Source organism: Pituophis catenifer, unplaced genomic scaffold (genome assembly GCF_029215685.1).
Source record: "Pituophis catenifer annectens isolate HBS135680 unplaced genomic scaffold, rPitCat1.0.hap2 SCAF_5, whole genome shotgun sequence".
NCBI lineage: Eukaryota > Metazoa > Chordata > Lepidosauria > Squamata > Colubridae > Pituophis > Pituophis catenifer.
In genome coordinates this window covers 74,204,111-74,222,742 of record NW_027256885.1, presented here as the reverse complement: position 1 = coordinate 74,222,742, position 18,632 = coordinate 74,204,111, and positions in this window count along the sequence as shown.

The following is an 18,632-nucleotide window of genomic DNA, read 5'->3' as shown; positions in this document are numbered from 1 at the left end:
CCAAGATACCTCAATCCTGGAGGGAAGCTTATATTTCATTGATCTTAAAGCCCAACTCGGACCGATCACTAATTCAGAACTACAGACCAATCTCGCTCTTAAATGTCGATTATAAGATCTTTACGACAGTACTAGCAGAAAGACTCAAAATATTTCTTTCCCACTTCATCCATCAGGACCAAAATGGCTTTCTACCTTATAGACAACTTCGAGATAACGTAAGAGTAATTTTAAATGCAATGGAGTATTATGAAAGGTATTCAGACAAAGATATGGCAATGGTATTCGTAGATGCCCAAAAGGCCTTTGATAGGGTCAACTGGAGTTTTATTACACAACAATTAAAAATTATGGAATTTGGCTCTAAATTTATAAATGCAATTCAGGCTATATATACTAAACAGTCGGCTAGGTTGCTATTTAATGGAACAATCTCCGATGAGATTAAAATCACCAAAGGTACTAGACAGGGTTGCCCTCTCTCACCATTATTATTTGTTTTAACTTTGGAACCGCTTCACAATATAATCAGGCAAGATAAGGATATTAGAGGCCTAAGGATTAGGGGAGAAGAATACAAGCTCCAAGCGTTCGCTGATGATCTTGTATTCATCTTGGAAGACCCTCTAACTTCAGGTCCGATACTGCTAAGGAGAATTGAAGAATATGGAGAAGTTGTGGGATTAAAAATTAACAAAGATAAAACTAAAATGATATCCAAAAACTTAACAGAGGATCAAAAAAATAAGGTGCAGGAAGCTATGGGACTTAAATTTACTAAGAAGGTAAAATATCTAGGGATTTGGATGACAAACAAATGCTCTAATATTAAAGAGACCAATTACTTCAAACTATTGGCTGATACAGTAGAGGACCTAGTTAGATGGAAGAATATACAGCTTTCACTTTTGGGCAGGGTTGCTGCAATCAAAGCCCATATCCCTCCACGGTGGATTTTTCTATTTCAAACGGCTCCTGTAAATTTGGATAAAAATTTCTTTAGGAAATTGGAACAGACAATAAGCAAATTTATCTGGCAAGGGAAAAAACCACAAATTAAGAGAAAAATGTTACAGGAACACAAAACGAGGGGGGGCTCGGGGCTCCCAAATTGGGAGTTATATTACCAAGCCTCGTCCCTTCTTTGGATAAGAGACTGGGTATCCCTTTCGAGAAAACGCATATTAACGATTGAGGGATTTGATCTTCACCAAGGCTGGCACTCAGCTTTGTGGGCACAACAAGGAAAACAATCTAAATATTTTACTAACCACTATATTAGAAGAATTTTAATAAAAATATGGGAAAAGGTGAAGAAACAAACTTATACCCAAGTTCCTAAATGGGTGGTCCCACTGGAGATGGCAACCTACCCGACGGTTTATAATATAAAAAGAAATTGGACCTACAACATCCTGATGGATGGAGGAGGGAACTTAATATCAAGAAAGGAACTCCAAGTAAAAGGAATAGATATAGATTGGTGGTCATATGCCCAAATTCAAGCTAGATTCAGAAAAGACAAACAAGAGTATGGTATTTACCAAACAACACAACCGTTAGATAGACTCCTTCTGGGTGTTGAAACAAAATTTATATCTAAGACCTATAATCTTTTGTTATCAAGTTATACAGCCGAGGAGATAGTAAAAGATACGATGATTGCCTGGGGAAGAAACTTAGGAAGACCGATGCAACTTGAAGAATGGCAGAGAATATGGAATAGATCAATGAAATTGACATTATCAGCGGCATTTAAGGAGAACTTTTATAAAATGATCTATAGGTAGTACCTCCCACCAGATAGGATAGCTAAAATGTCCCCTGGATCCTCAGATAAATGCTGGAAGTGCAATTCGGCCAGGGGTACTTTCTTTCACCAGTGGTGGACCTGCCCTCAGATCAGGAAATTTTGGGAAAAGTTTCAAAAATGGTTGAATGAGATAATAGGTGCAAGTTTCCCCCTAACTCCAGATTCTTACTTACTTGGAATCAAACTAAAAGACGTGGGCAAACAAGACTGGCATTTATTCATCCATATTACAACAGCTGCGAGAATGGCACTTGCCCAACATTGGAAAAATGGTAGATGTTAATGGTGCACTATCAGTGGTAAATGCTGGAATGATGGTCGTTCCTGTGTCCACCTCAAAATGGCTGAAGAATTGATTTAGCTGCTCAGCCAAAGAGTCACTACTGCTAGACAAACTATTTTTATTGCTTTGTCCTGTGATTTGTCACAGACCTTGCCATACCCGACCAGAGTCTGAGTTCTCAAAAAGATGTTCAATCCTCCGTCGGTATGTAGCTTTAGCGTCCTTAATACCCCTTTTCAATTTAGCTCTTGCCTCGCTATACTGTAGTGCATCACCAGAATGGAAAGCAGCATTTCTTGCTCTTAATAAAAGACACACTTCTCTATTTATCCAGGGCTTGTTGTTAGAGAACACCCATACTTGTCTGGTGGTAGTGACAACATCAATGCAGCTTGCAGCCAGCACCTTCAAACAGTGGGGCCAGCTTTTTGGGCCCCCCCCTCCAATTATTTTGACAAATAGGCTCCAGATTGTTGCCAACTTCCCAAAGGCTGGGTAAGTACCCAGAAATATTTCTATCAGTGTTTACGTACAAATTCAAAGGCAAATTCGATAAAGCCAGAGCTTTTCCTGTTCCCCCTCCCCATCCAATTACAGCAAAAGCTAGCTAGTCCTAAAAAGCTTCTCAGTTGTCTTTTTGTTTGGGGTTCTGCCAGCATTAGGACCACCCTTTTCTGCTCTGGTCCTAAAGCTCGATGACCCTTATATTGTATCCCAAATATCTAACTTTCCTTTTCACCAATTGAGCTTTCTTTCTTGATACCCAATAACCACACTCTAGTAACAAATCTAACATCATCGTGCATTCATCATAGTATTATCCCATCATAAATCCTCTGTCAGTCCTGTTGATCCAAACATCATCAACATATTACAGTATTGTGTCTCCTGGTTGTTGAGGCACATAATACTGTAAGTCTCTAGCTACCGCTATTCCAAACAATGCGGGGGAGGTCTTAAATCCCCGAGACAGCCGAGTCCCAGTATATTGCATTTTCATTCCTGTGTAAGGATTCTCCCACTCAAAATGCAAACAGTGGCTGGCTTACGGGGTGAATGGGAATTGTAAAGAATGCATCCCTATTGCTGTTTGCTAATAGCAGTTAACAGGTGACTCATGGCTGTGGTCGTGTTAGCATCAGGAGGTATATATACTGCAGTTGTTATTACAATGTTAAACTCACGAGGCAGATAAAAGGGGCGGCATTTCACTGCCAAGTATTCCAAATCAGAAGAACAGTGAGTGTCCATTATTTTAACATTTGTGCTCCAGTTGTTATTTATGTAAACACAAAGTCCCCCTCCTCTGCTCTTCCCAGAGACCATGGTTCTATCTGCTCGATAAACTGAGCGTCCTTGTAATTCAATAGCCTCTCCTGGAATGGTAGAGTCAAGCCATGTCTCTGTAAAGACCATAACACAGCAGTCCCGAATGTTTTTCTGCAGAGAGATAGTAAGTTCCAGCTCCTCAATCTTATTAGGGAGAGATCTAACATTTGAAACAAAAAGACTTGGCAGTGCAGGCTTGTGATGTTTATTCTATTGTACTTAATTTTTTTTTAAATCTACTTTTACATGTGGTCTTGTTTATGTTTTGTGTTTTATATTCTGTATCTTGATATGGCCTAATGACTAATCAACAAGAAACTGTTCTAATGTGTGCATGAGAAAAAAGCTAAAAATTGGTAGGGTCCTTGGTAGGACCCCAAATATAACACAGCACTCTTCATTGCTTTTTCAGATCAGTAACAGAATAGTTTCAGAGGCTCTGAGTGATAAAAGTCAATTCCCTTTTTTCCATCTGATGCTCCCCAAAGAAGGGAGCCAGTACCCAGGAATTCTCCAACTGCTCCTCCATTTTGGATGGATCTTGATTGGTCTCTTTGCTCCAGACACAGAGAAGGGAGAGAATGTCATAAGAATTTTTTCTCCTATGTTTGTCATGAACAGAATTTGTGTTGTTATATCACAACAATTCTCAACGACTGGACATACAGCACCCCTCAGGGATGCCATCTCTAAGTGGAGACAAGTAAATGTCTTTGTACACTTCATAGAATATGATTCCATTGGCAACAGACGTCTTCCTTTCCATTTAACACTTGAAGATTTGCCAGGACCCATTGAAGGGAAAGTCTGGATCATGACAATGGTTGAAGTATATATAATGAAAAAGCACTGGCATAGTATTTGGACTTTTCCTCCTCAGTGGAAAAAAAGTTGGCAAAAAGATGCCTATAAAAGAGATTACTTTGTGGAACGTGAATTTCAAGATGAGTATTTTCACTGTTCTATTTCAAAACACATCTTTTCTATCAAAGGCTGGAGAAGATGCACCCAGAAAGCACCACTGGAGATTCAAGAGAAAAAGAATAGGATGCGGATCCCAAATGGAGGCATTACTTACAGTGTCATTAAGATTCTGGTCCATGTCTTAAATGCTGCTTCCAAATCCAAGAGGAGAAGGAAGAAAGAAGAGAGGTTGGGGGCTCCAATGCTGCAGCTGTGGAAGGTATGGGGGTCCCAACAAGGATCCATCAAAGTAAATTCCTTTTCAGGGTCTTTGGTGCTTTCTGAGCTTGGTTGTTTAAAATCTTAAGCTTCTGTATAACTTCTTTTACTTATTGGAAGAGCGCTGCATCTTCCCTTCTACAACCAAGACTTTTTGTATATTCAAAAAAATGTTCCCAAACACCTTCTGATTTTAAGCTTCTGTAAACCAACATGGCTCTTCTCCTTGTTTTTCCTCAAGGCTAAAAGCAGCACTTTCACCTCTTCCTTGCCTTCTTTGTCCTTGCCTAAAGCTGATGAAAATTTTGTGCAATGTCTTCTCCAAGTGTGGTTCCTGCAAGGGGACCTGACCAGAGGTGGGTTTCAGCAGGTTCTGACCACTTCTGGAGAACTGGTAGCGGAAATTTTGAGTAGTTCAGAGAACCGGTAGTAAAAATTTTGACTGGCCCCGCCCCATCTACTCTCTGCCACTCAAGTCCCAGCTGATCGGGAGGAAATGGGGATTTTGCAGTAACCTTCTCCTGGATTGGGGAGGGAATGGAGATTTTACAGTATCCTTCCCCTGGAGTGGGGAGGGAATGGAGATTTTACAGTATCCTTCCCCTGCCATGCCCACCAAGCCACGCCCACCAATCCATGCCACACCCACAAGCCACACCCACAGAACTGGTAGTAAAAATTTTTGAAACCCACCACTGGACCTGACATGATTCCACTGGATCATTAATAACATTATCATCAAATTAATATGATTATTATCATACCATTAAAATACTACTACTGCTTTATTATAATCAGTAACCACCCTACATATAAAAAAATGTGAGAAAAACTACAATTGAAATCTTAAAGAAAGATCTAGTGTCGAGCACCCTTGACGACTTACCGAATAAGAGGGGCACTCCACGTGGAAAACCAGCTGGCCGAACATATTAATGCCAGAATAATAAACATGGGTGTTGGTGATGGTGGCAAGAATGGGGCGATAGCAGTAGCAATGTTGGTGGTGGGATTAGTGGGGTTCGGTACAGCTGTTTGTGGGATATTGGGAGGTAGGAATCCTGTGCCGGATAGTTGGAACAGCCCGACCTGAAGTTGTAAACACAGACCGATGATGTCATATGCCAACAACCCGAGGAAAGCTCCAGCAACTTCAAAGCGGGGAGAAAAGCATGCAGTTTATCAACTGATGCTGACTGTGGGCAATTACAAAGCAGCCGGCAGGATAGCCTATAAAAAAGAGCTGAGTAGCGGCTGCTCTCAGGTCCAGCTTTATTCTTGTATAGAGAGCCAGCATTTGCTTATCACCCCCCCTTTTTTTAGCTCTTTTTAGTTTTTTAGCTTTTTAAGTGTAAATTGGGTTTTAATTGGATTGTTTTAAATTGTGGGCCAAAGCTGTATAATTCTTTTAATTGATTTTAAATTTTGTATTGGTATGTTTTTTATCCTTGGCTGTGCACCGCCCTGAGTCCAAATAGGAGAAGGGCAGTATATAAATTGAATAAATCATCATCATCATCATCATCATCATCATCATCATCATCTGTCAAGTAGCTGTCATTAAACGAGTTAAATCATAGTCTGAGTCGTGTGTTTAACTCGGCCAGCACAGGCAGGAAAGAAAAGCCAAGATCTAGATTGTGGCTGTCATCCATTTGTGTTACATAAGATATAATCATGTTTCAAGTCCTAGATGCTAAAAATTAATTATTTTCCAACTGGATTTTACTTATGTCCCTCTCTCTCTATCACAAATCATTTTTTTTCCTGAGGCTGGGAATTTTTAAAAAGACATCAAAATAACTTTGTCCAATAGTTATTACAATTCTTGCATCACAAAATCATGATATATTTACTTTCCTTCCTTTATTAATAACAATATAGAAGAATCAATGACCAAGGTCTAATTGTTGTATATAACTCCCTGTTTTTATAAATTAGATTAAAATTTATTTGAGTACAATTTTTAAGACAGTTGTATCCACTTAATTATCATACCATCCAGTGCTTAATTAACTAGATCCCTACTCATCACACCATGAAGCATTTTGTCTCAAAGGTGCTTTTTCAAAAGGCAACTGGACTTTCTTTGTTTTGCTTGAACCCATTTCACTTCTCATCAAAGAAATACTTTCACACTTGCAATACTGTTAATGTAGTTAACAGATGAATTACAAATGAATTAGAATTAATTCATCTGTTCATTTTTCCCATCTGTTCTACTTGAATGGAGAGTAGTCTTGCAACTTTCTTCTTAATAAATCCTTGCTTTCTGGTAATCACCCTGTTGTTTTCAAGGAGTTTATGAATATTCTAGTTATATGGGGTTTTTGTTCAATTGATTTGTGATCTTTCCTAAAATGTTCTCTATAATTGACAATTTTAGTCAATTACATCTTGTAAATATACTTTTGTCAGTATACTGTATGACTGAGAACTATTACTGAACCTTTGTTCTTGAGTTTTGAAGATAGTGGTAACACTTGTTCTCCCAACTCCCATTATTTGCAAGTTAAGCAATTGTAGAAGAAAGATTCAAATGTAAAAAGACCTTGTGAGATAAGAAACCAAGATTTCTGCTTTTAAAATTCCTGTTTCTATTCTTCATCCATTTCTGGAGAAGAATGAATTGTACAATCTTTCCCTGCTGAAAGTGTACTTGGATCAAAATGGAGAGGTAGCAGCAGATCTGAGGATCAGTAGTAGGGTGGTTTTCCCCAAGGAGGATGCCATTGAGAAGGAATTGGGGAGTTTTGAAAGGCAGAGTGTCATGTATAAATGCCTCATTCTTGAATGAAAGAAACATATATCCAGGAGTGTCAAGAGTTAACTCATTCTCCTCTTTCTAATGTATTCCTCACTAACCACTCCCCACTTCTAATCCCGCCTCCCTGGTATAAAAGATGACGCACACTCATTTTCCCCTGCTTCTTTTCTGCAATCACTCTGTGAATAAAGAATGCCTTCTGTAAATGAACTATCTTCTATTTGAATATAAGAAGTCTGAATTTATTATTGAGTCTGATCCTCGAATTACGGCAACAATCTGGTAGCAGAGGATGGTTGGACTGACTCAATAAGAAACAGAAATGCCAAAGAAAGAAAACTCCAGAAACAAAAGAAAAAGACCCAACACCAGGGCACACACCAAAGAAATGGAAACAGATCAAGAAATGATCAACGAAACTACAATAAAAATGACAAAAGAATCTGAAAACCTCACTACAGACGACGAAGAGGTAATCGATGAATCCAGCGACCAAGAAGCGAGCGAGACAGAAAACAACACACTCAGATTAGAAATACTAAGACTACTGAAAAGCCAAAAGGACGACAAAAATCTCATCGCGAACCTCCAAGACATCATAAAAGATAGCGGAGCAGCGAGAGAAAACTACATCAACACATCAGAACCAAAAGACCACGAAATGGTGAGCAAATTACCCATAGATGAAAATATAACTAAAGAAAAGACTAACGATCCCACACAAAATTTTGAATGGCAGCCATCTTGGATTTGTCAGCCCGCCAAAATGACTGACCCAGAACCAATCAGAAAGCAGAGTTCAAAATGGCTGGCGCGAAAAGCTCTACACAACATAAGAAATAAAAAAGAAAAATTCTACTCATCAGAAGAATCCGATACAGACACCGAAGAAACATCAACCGAACTACAAATCGAAACAGCTATGAAAACACTCTTCGCAGCCTTCGGCCCGAATTTAAAAATCACAAAAGAATCAACGAAAGTACCAAAGACAGTCAATCAAATAATAAAGAAAAAACAAACTACACGATCCAATAACGAAGACACAGAAACGAACACACAAGCGTCCCAACATCAATTAAAGTCTACTCCGATCCGACCGACGAGAGCACTAACGCCCGAACCCAGAGAGCCTTGCAAGTACTTGCCCACACCGCAGACGCTTCCGGGAGCCAGAAACCTCAGCCGAGATGACTACAGTGAGAAGAAACATACCCCGATCCACACATGGACACCTAAAGTCGAGCCAGAAAGCGAATCTTCAGAGGAAGAGCACTGCGAGGGAGCTGCAGCAGCGAGAACCTCCTCCGACAGCTTCAGGAACGAAATGATCTACGCGCATGCGCAAATACACCCAGACGAACTTAGAGATAATAAAAGACAGAGGGAACCATTCAGACTAGTCGCGAGTATCCCTACACCATTCTGCAATTATCAGAATATACAGGACCATGGACAGCCACCAGCTGTAAGTAATGCAACAAATAACATTGGAAATTTGCCCAATGATTTTCCCAAATTGAGAATAGACGGTGTTAACTTACAGGAATGGAGTCAGCAACTTCAGGTTGTTTTCTTAAAAGAAAATTTATTGTTTTTCATAACTAACCCTCCTAAAAAACCATGGACACTAAAATTGGACTGCCTACATCACAGAGCATTTTATTTACTAATCTCTAGTATCTCACCTGCTATTTATCATAGTATTAAACATAACTTAACTGTCTCAGAAATAATTCATTGTATGTTTAAACTGTTTCATAGTGAAAGTGTGGCAACCACAACTAGAATGTCTAAAAACTTTTTCTCAGCCAGGATAAAACCTGGGACTACTGTAAGCGAACATCTACTATTACTAAACACAACTAGAGCAGAACTTCACTTAAGGAAAAGACGCCTGGAGAGCGGTTGGAGGGCCAGTCTCGCTGAATCTGATCGAACACGGGTAAGGTCGCATATTAAGGCCTACCTAGTGGCGATAAAGATGGCAAAGTTTAATTACTTTTCCGCCTCTATTGCATCATCAGGGAATCGTCCGGCCACCCTGTTCAGGGTAACCCGCTCCCTGCTCCATCCGGGAGTGTGGGAGGATCCCTTGGAAGGCAGGGCGGAGGATTTCAGACAATACCTGTATGACAAAATCGCTCAGATCCGGGGGGATTTGGACTCTGACTGGGTAGATCAGGGCAGGGTGACGAGGAATAGTCTTGAGAATGTTATCTGGGAGGAGTTTGATGCTGTGACTCCCGATGATGTGGACAGGATTTTGGGGAGACTTAGTGCGGCCACATGTTTACTGGACCCGTGTCCCTCCTGGTTGGTACTGGCTTCCCGAGAGGTTACACGAGGCTGGCTCCAGGGTGTTATTAACGCTTCATTGAGTGAGGGTTACTTCCCCACCGCCTTGAAAGAGGCGGTGGTGAGGCCTCTCCTCAAGAAGCCGTCCCTGGATCCGGCAATATTGGCCAACTATCGTCCTGTCTCCAACCTTCGCTTTATGGCGAAGGTTGTTGAGAGTGTGGTCGCACGACAGTTTCCGCAATTCCTGGAGGAAACATCTTATCTAGATCCGTTCCAGTCGGGTTTCAGGTCTGGGCACAGCACGGAAATGGCATTGGTCGCGTTGGTTGATGATCTCTGGAGGGCTTGGGACAGGGGTTGCTCCTCTGTTCTGGTCCTGTTAGACCTCTCAGTGGCTTTTGATACCATCGACCATGGTATCATGCTGCACCGGCTGGAAGAGTTGGAAGTGGGAGGCACCGTGTTACGGTGGTTCTCCTCCTTTCTCTCCGACCGGTCGCAGTTTGTGTTGGCAGGGGGGCAGAGGTCGACCTCGAGGCCTCTCATTTGTGGAGTGCCGCAGGGATTGGTCCTCTCGCCCCTTCTGTTCAACATTTATGTGAAGCCGCTGGGTGAGATCATCCGTGGCTTTGGGGTGAGATACCACCAGTACGCTGATGACACCCAGCTGTACATCTCCACCCCAGGCCACCCCAACGATGCCCTTGAAGTGATGTCCCAGTGCCTGGAGGCTGTGCGGGTCTGGATGGGGAGGAACAGGCCCAAGCTCAACCCTTCCAAGACTGAGTAGCTGTGGCTCCCGGCATCCCGATATAGTCAGTTGACTCCATCACTGACTATTGGGGGCGAGTCATTGGCCCCCCCCAGAGAGGGCTCGCAATCTGGGAGTCCTCCTGGATATGCAGCTGTCCTTGGAGGAACATCTGACGGCTGTTACCAGGGGGACCTTTTATCAGGTTCGCCTGATTCGCCAGTTGCGGCCCTTTCTTGATCGGGATTCCTTGTGCACAGTCACTCATGCCCTCGTCACCTCTCGCCTTGACTACTGCAACGCTCTCTACATGGGGCTCCCCTTGAGGAGCACCCGGAGGCTCCAGCTGGTCCAGAACGCAGCAGCGCGGGTAGTGACGGGAGCAGCATGGCGCTCCCATGTAACACCGCTCCTGCGCGAGCTGCACTGGCTCCCGGTGGTCTTCCGGGTGCGCTTCAAGGTGTTGGTTATCACCTTCAAAGCGCTCCATGGCATAGGGCCTAGCTATCTTCGAGACCGCCTGCTGCTACTGACGACCTCCCATCGACCCGTGCGCTCCCACAGAGAGGGCCTCCTCAGGGTGCCATCAGCCAGACAGTGTAGGCTGGTGACTCCCAGGGGGAGGGCCTTCTCTGTGGGGGCACCTACCCTCTGGAATCAGCTCCCCCCAGAGATAAGGAGAATCCAGGACCTCAGTGCCTTCCGTCGTGCTCTTAAAACCCATTTTTTCAAGCAAGCCGGGCTGGCTTAAGATGAAATTTTTAATTGTTTTTAAATGTTTTAAACGTTTTAATTGGTAATGAGTTTTAATTGGGCCAAATTTATATATCTTTTAATTGTTTTTTAATATTTGTCCTGCATGTTTTTAATTTTGGCTGTACACCACCCTGAGTCCTCAGGGAGAAGGGCGGTATAGAAATTCAATATAAAATAAAAAATAAAAAACAAATAAAAGGGGAGAAATAATATCTGACCAGACAATGAAAAGCGTTATTATTAATTCATTAGACTCATCATGGGATAACTTCATATCACATCTAGATACAATTAACTTAGGATATCTATCTATAGAAAGTTTATCAAACAGATTAATTGCTGAAGATAATTTGAGAAGAAGCCGCTACAGTATACATAAAGAGCATAGACAGATCAAAAGGGTAGTATTCCAAGACAGGCATCAGGACACAATAGAGTGTTATAACTGTGGGTCTAAAGAACATTATAGGAGAGACTGTCCAAAACCTCCTAGAGAGAGACAAAGACATGACACAAGAAACAGATATCATGATAGACAATCATCCATTGACAGATATAGACACAGAAATTCACCAAACTTTAGAGAACATAGAGGGGGCAGAGACAACTCAAGGGACAGGAAGTCCGGATCATTGTACGGAATAGATAAACACGCAATGATCAAAAATCAAGACTCAAAAGACAATGCCTGGCTCATTGATTCCGGAGCAACAAATCACACAACACAAGATAAGAAATTATCTTCCTTCGTCGAAGATAAATTTGTGATTAAGGTAGCAAACCAAGAGGAAGTCCAAGTTGATGGAAGAGGAAATGTAGAATTACCCAGTCTAGGGAAAATAGAGGGGGTACTATTAATACCCAAAATACCTCACAACATTCTCAGTGCAATAAAACTAAGCAGAGACTCTAACATAAATATAATATTCTCAAAGGGAAAAGTAACTCTAGAGAAAAACAAAATAAACATAGGTAATATAATTACCAAAGGAGACCTACCATACTTAATTACAGAAGAAAAATGGTTACACAACATTAATTCAAACATAGAAACTAACACTAGCACAGAAACAGAAAATGATATAGATAGTGACAATGAAGAACATGAATCAGAACATGATGATGAAACTGCATCTGACAACAATACACACATAAACAGAAAACCCATAATAGGAAAGCCAATTCATGATGAATGTGCACACATATTACATAGAAAATTAGGACACGCCAGTTTTCCTGTAATACAAAAAATGAGTGAACATGCTGAAGGTGTTAAAATAAAGGACTGTAAAAATTACCTGGAATGTTCAGTATGTAAGTCTTCAAAACTGAAAATTAAGCCCAGACCCAAAAAGGCAACAAGGTCATCAAATCATATTTTTAATCTAGTGCATATGGAACCCCATCAATTACTTACAAAAAACGATATTTTCTCACTATTGTAGACGACTTCAGTCGTTATGGCTTTGTCTACACCTTAAGACATAAAGATGAAACTTTTCAAAAATTTAAAGAATTTCATAAACGTGTAGACACACAACATCACATACAAATCAAACAAATCATGACAGACAGAGGATCTGGATTCATGTCAAGAGAATTCTCTCATTGGCTAAAATCAAAGGGAATGTTGCATTTCACCTCTAGTCCTTTCTCTGCTTTTCAAAATGGAGTAGTAGAACGACGAAACTCGACACTACAAACCATGATTAGGTGTACATTGGAGGATGCAGGGTTAGGTAAGCATTTCTGGTCAGAAGCCCTGTTATATTCCAATTATACACTCAACCGACTTTGGTCTAGCGTCATAAACAAAACACCATATGAACTGATGTATAGTAAAAAACCTAAGATAGCCCACATGCATGTGTTTGGAGTTACAGCAGATGTACATATACCGAAACAATTAAGGCGTAAAGGGGATAATGTATCCAGAAGGCTTAGATTCATGGGTTACGAAACAGGTACAAAAGGATATAGATTTATTGACAGTAACAACAAATTCATAATCTCTAGGACCGCTGTCTTTCACGAACAAACCAATTGGTCCAAAATACATCTCAATGAAATACTCCCAATAACAAGGCCTAATATTAAAACACAAGGTAAAACAAAACAAGAAGAACAAACTTGTAACACACAAAAGGACAATACCAAATCGTGGATAGGAAATTGTCCCAAAATCAAAATAGATTCATTAACACAAAAGGAGGCAAGATATTTACATGATAATAATGATAGACCAGAAAGAACAATTAGATGTAACAGAAATCAAGTACCTGAATGATTTAAAGATTATATAATGCACATACATAATGAAACACCAACACCAAACACTTATGAAGATTTATTAAAACTCCCTTTAGAGGAAAGAAACAAATGGGAACTAGCCATGGCCAAAGAAATGGACAGCTTACGAGAACTTAACGTATTCACTCCAGCACCAGTCCCAAAGGATAAAACAGTTATAGGCACTAGGTGGATATTTAAGATTAAAAATTTAGAAGAGGGTAACACACTATATAAAGCAAGATTAGTAGCACAAGGTTTTGCTCAAAGATATCCTGAGGATTATACCGACACATATTCTCCCACAGTGAGAACTGAAAGTGTTAAGACAGCTTTAGTGATAGCCTCAGCTCTTAATCTTGAAGTTTTTCAATATGATATACAAACTGCATATCTACATGCCAAACTTGATAAAGAAATTTATGTAAGAGCTCCACACAGCAAAAACACAAATAGAAATGACACATGGTTACTGAACAAAAGTTTGTATGGATTAAAGCAATCCGGCAAATGTTGGTATGAATGCTTGGTCAACGTACTCAAGACCATGAACTTCAATGCCACAACGGCAGATAATTGTTTTTTCATTAGGAAAGAAGGTGAATCATTAGAATTTGTATTAATTTATGTGGATGACATTTTGTATATTGGCAAACATAAAGACAAGAGAGATATTTTTGTAACAAAACTAGGTGAACATTTCTCATTAAAGTCATTGGGGAAAGTAAACAAATATCTTGGAGTACACATCAGTAAGACCGAGAAAGGATTTAGCTTATCACAAAAGGATAAAATAATTGAGCTCTTGAACAAATGTAATATGAATAATGCAAAACCTTGTGACACTCCAATGCAGACTGATTTCATAAAGAACATGAATGAATCATCTCCTGAATTTAATGACAATACGCTTTATAGATCAGTTATCGGTTCTCTTTTGTATATTGCTAATTGGACCAGACCTGATATTGCTCTACCCCTTAATTTGTTGTCTAGATATGTCAGTAAACCTCTAATTTACCATTGGGAAGCAGTTAAGAGAGTATTGAGATATTTGAAACACAGTTTAGATTTCTGTCTACTATTAGAACCAAACAATGTTAAAGAGCCTATCCTCACTTGTTACGCTGACGCTGACTGGGCAGGTGACACTAAGAGTAGGAAGAGCACTTCCGGTTATGTGTTCTTCCTTAACAACTGTCCAGTCTACTGGTATATTGGGAAACAGAATTTGGTAGCCACTTCAACCACTGAAGCAGAGTATATTTGTCTGTCAAAAGCATCTAACAATCTCATCTGGTTCAATGATTTATTGACTTATGTTTGGAAGAGTCCATCACAACCCATCACTATATATGAAGATAATAAAGCCGCAATAGAAATATCAAGAGCGGACGCTATTGGCCAAAGGTCTAGGCATATAGATATCAAATACAAACATGTAAGACAATTATCTGAAAATGGGTTCATCAAAGCTATTCATTGTGACACTACAGAACAAATAGCTGATATATTGACTAAACCTTTACAATCCAAACAACATAAATATTTAACCTCAAAATTGTGTGTTCAATATTATTCTAATTCTGAATGTAATTATTGTTGTGTGTCAAATCGGCATTTAGAGGGGGATTTGTCATGTATAAATGCCTCATTCTTGAATGAAAGAAACATATATCCAGGAGTGTCAAGAGTTAACTCATTCTCCTCTTTCTAATGTATTCCTCACTAACCACTCCCCACTTCTAATCCCGCCTCCCTGGTATAAAAGATGACGCACACTCATTTTCCCCTGCTTCTTTTCTGCAATCACTCTGTGAATAAAGAATGCCTTCTGTAAATAAACTATCTTCTATTTGAATATAAGAAGTCTGAATTTATTATTGAGTCTGATCCTCGAATTACGGCAACACAGAGACTTATAATCAACCAAGATGCTTTGTCACAGCTAAAGTTCCTCAACAAGGTCGGGAAAATATTAATGTCTTTTGTCAGGCTTGTCTCAACTTGGTCCTTAGGAAAGAAAGACCCTCGACTCCCTGACTGAAGTGAAAGGTTCACTTTTACTAAGTTCAAGTGGTTACAGAATAAGCAAAGCTGGATCTGAATATTCCCGCACAAAGCCTGCATTTTTCCCCATCTCTGGTTCCATCCCCCTTTACCTGTCCATCAGAGTCCAATCGTATTCATTTTAGATGTTTTGGGAACAGCTTTGAGGTTTCACACCTCTTCAATGTAGTTGTCAGGGTTCCAAGTAACACCCCCAACGAAAGAAAACTCCGAGGCTTGGATTTCCTCAAAGTTACTTTTTATTAGCGATGTCATATCTGAAAGTTTCCAGGTTTTCCCCACCCAAGTGAAAGTTCAGGTCCCTGCCCAGCACCCTCATGTCCATCACATGGTCCAATCATCCACTATCCAAACTTAAGACACCTCCCAGTCATCCGACTCCAGGTGCCAGGGCAATGCGTCCTTGACTCTCTGAGAAACGAATGTTATTTTGACTACATATTAGCTACACTCTATGCAATCCTCCCTCCCATTCTCCCACAGAAGATGTGGCAGGCCTGAAGGCCTAAACATAAAAGATGGCTTCCAGGTCTGACAGACCGCCCCCCCACCCTCAACAGAAAAGTGTGTCCTGGAACAAGAGTAACACAAGGGGTTAAAATCATACACTTAACCACCACCCCTCCCCCTGGGGGACCCTTTGTCTTATCAGGATATTTGTCATGGAATTGCTTAACCAATCTATCTGCCTTCACATTTCAACTCTTAACCCATGTAGCTTCAGACAAACGGTACCCTTTCCAATGAACTTAGTATTGTAATTGACCTCTGTATAGTCTAGAATCTAAAATCTTTTTCACTTCATAATGGGTTTCCCCTTGTACCACTATAGGAGGAGGTGGTGGTTGGGTCTGAGGTCTTAATCCAGACCCAATGGCTGGTTTCAGTAAGATACAATGAAACACAGGGTGAATTTTCCCTAGAATGTGGAGGAGGCTAAGCTGAACTGTCACTGGGTTAATTACTTTCACTATTGGAAAGGGACCTAGAAACTTAGGTCCCAATTTCTTGCTAGGCAGTCTCAACCGTATGTATTTTGTGGACAGAAACACTCTATCTCCCACATGGAAAGGGGGCTGTAGGGAACGGTGATTGTCTGCCTGTTTTATATATTCCTCTGCTGCCTCTGCCAGTGCTTTTTTAGTATTTTCCCATCCCTTTTTCAGAGACTTCATCCATTCTGTCAAAGACACAGAAGAAGGGGGTTCTCTGGGCAGTTAAGGCATGGGGACAAATTCCATGCCGCTGGTAACTGCTATGCACTGCGTTGTTGTAAGCCACTTCTGCAAACGGCAACAGCTCTGCCCATTTCTCTTGTTGGTAATCCACATAACATCTTATGTATTGTTCCACCATTGTGTTTACTCTTTCTGCCGTGCTGTTCATACTCGGATGGAAAGCCGAGCTAAGCCCCTGTGTGGACCCAACAGATCTCAAGAACTCCCTCTAGAACTTGGCTGTAAACTGTACTCCTTGATCTGAGATGATTCGGCAGGGCATTCTGTGTAGGTGGTAGATGTGTTTGATGAACAGTTTAGCCAGTTTTTTCATGGAAGGCAATCTGGAGCAAGCAGTAAAATGGGCTTGCTTGGAAAATAAGTCAATAACAGTCCAGATTATTGTGTTCCCCCCACTCCAGGGGTGAAATGCTATCGGTTCGGACTGGTTTGGGAGAACCGGTAGCGGAGATTGGGGCTGGTTCGCCATACTGGTAGCAATTGCTGGCTGGCCACGCCCCCGAACCGGACCATGGCCCGCAGACCTGCCATGCTTCCCTGCCTTCCATGAGGCCTTCCCGTGGCCAGCTTGTGAAGGCAGGCAAGCGGAAGGCCACGTGGAAGGCAGGCAAGCATGGCAGGGCTGCGGGGAAGGGAGCTAGCAGATTACTCCCTTCCATGCAGCCCTGCCATGCTTGCCTGCCTTCCACGCTGCCAAACTCATTGTTCAGAGCATCAGCGATCTAAGGAAACATCTTCCAACTCTTCAAGATCAACTTTAAGAGCTCTGAGAAACTGACAGCAAAAGCAGCAGCAGCGGGGGCAACAGGTGTGTGTGTGTGTGTGCGTGTGTATGTGTGTCCCTCCGCGGTTCTCCTCTCCCAGGTGACAGGCAGGGCTTCACTGCCTCTTTTCCTCAGAGGGGCAGTGTCTGCCTCCAAGTCTTTGCAGAGGGAGGGACACACACACACACACACACCACTGCCACTACTTTTGCTGTGGGCTTAAAGTCAATCTTGAAGAGCTGGAAGACGTTCCCTTAGATTGCCGCCAAACTCATTGTTGGGAGCATCAGCGACCTAAGGAAACATCTTCTTACATCTTCTCCTCCCCATTCCCCCCCCCTTATTTTTCCATTTCTGTGCCTGGATTCTGCTTCTGCAAGAGAAGGCTCCGATGTTCGCTTGGGTGGTGGAGAGAAACTCAAAGCGTTGCAGGCTTCAGAAGGGCAGAATGTGCTTCAAAATGTGCAGCTCCTGGCTCTAACAGTGAGTGACGTCAAGTTGGCCACGCCCACCTGGTCACATGACCACCAAGCCATGCCCATCAAGCCACACCCACAGAACCGGTAGCAAACATTTTTACATTTCACCCCTGTCCCACTCTTTGGGAGTTCAACTATGAAATCCATTGTGATTTCCTCCCAAGGCTTGCTGGGGCTTGCCACTTGCTGAAGGAGTCCAAAAGGTTTTTCTGGCCTCATTTTCCTGGCTGCACAGGTGGCACAGCTCTTTACATAATCTTCCACATCTGCTTTCATTTTTGACCACCAGAATTGCCTTCTAGCGAGGTGTAAGGTCTTCAAAAACCCAAAGTGACCGGCTAGCTTTGAGTCATGACTGCACTGTAGGACTTCCAGTCTTAAGCTTGCAGGGACATACAGAGAGGGTTTGCAACTTGGGTGTCCTCCTGGACGCGCGGCTGTCTTTAGAAGAGCATATGACGGCCGTGGCCAGGGGGGCTTTTTATCAGGTTCGCCTGATCTGCCAGTTGCATCCCTTTCTGGATCGGGACTCCCTGCGCACGGTCACTCATGCCATCGTCACTTCCCGAATGGACTACTGCAATGCTCTCTACGTGGGGCTCCCCTTGAA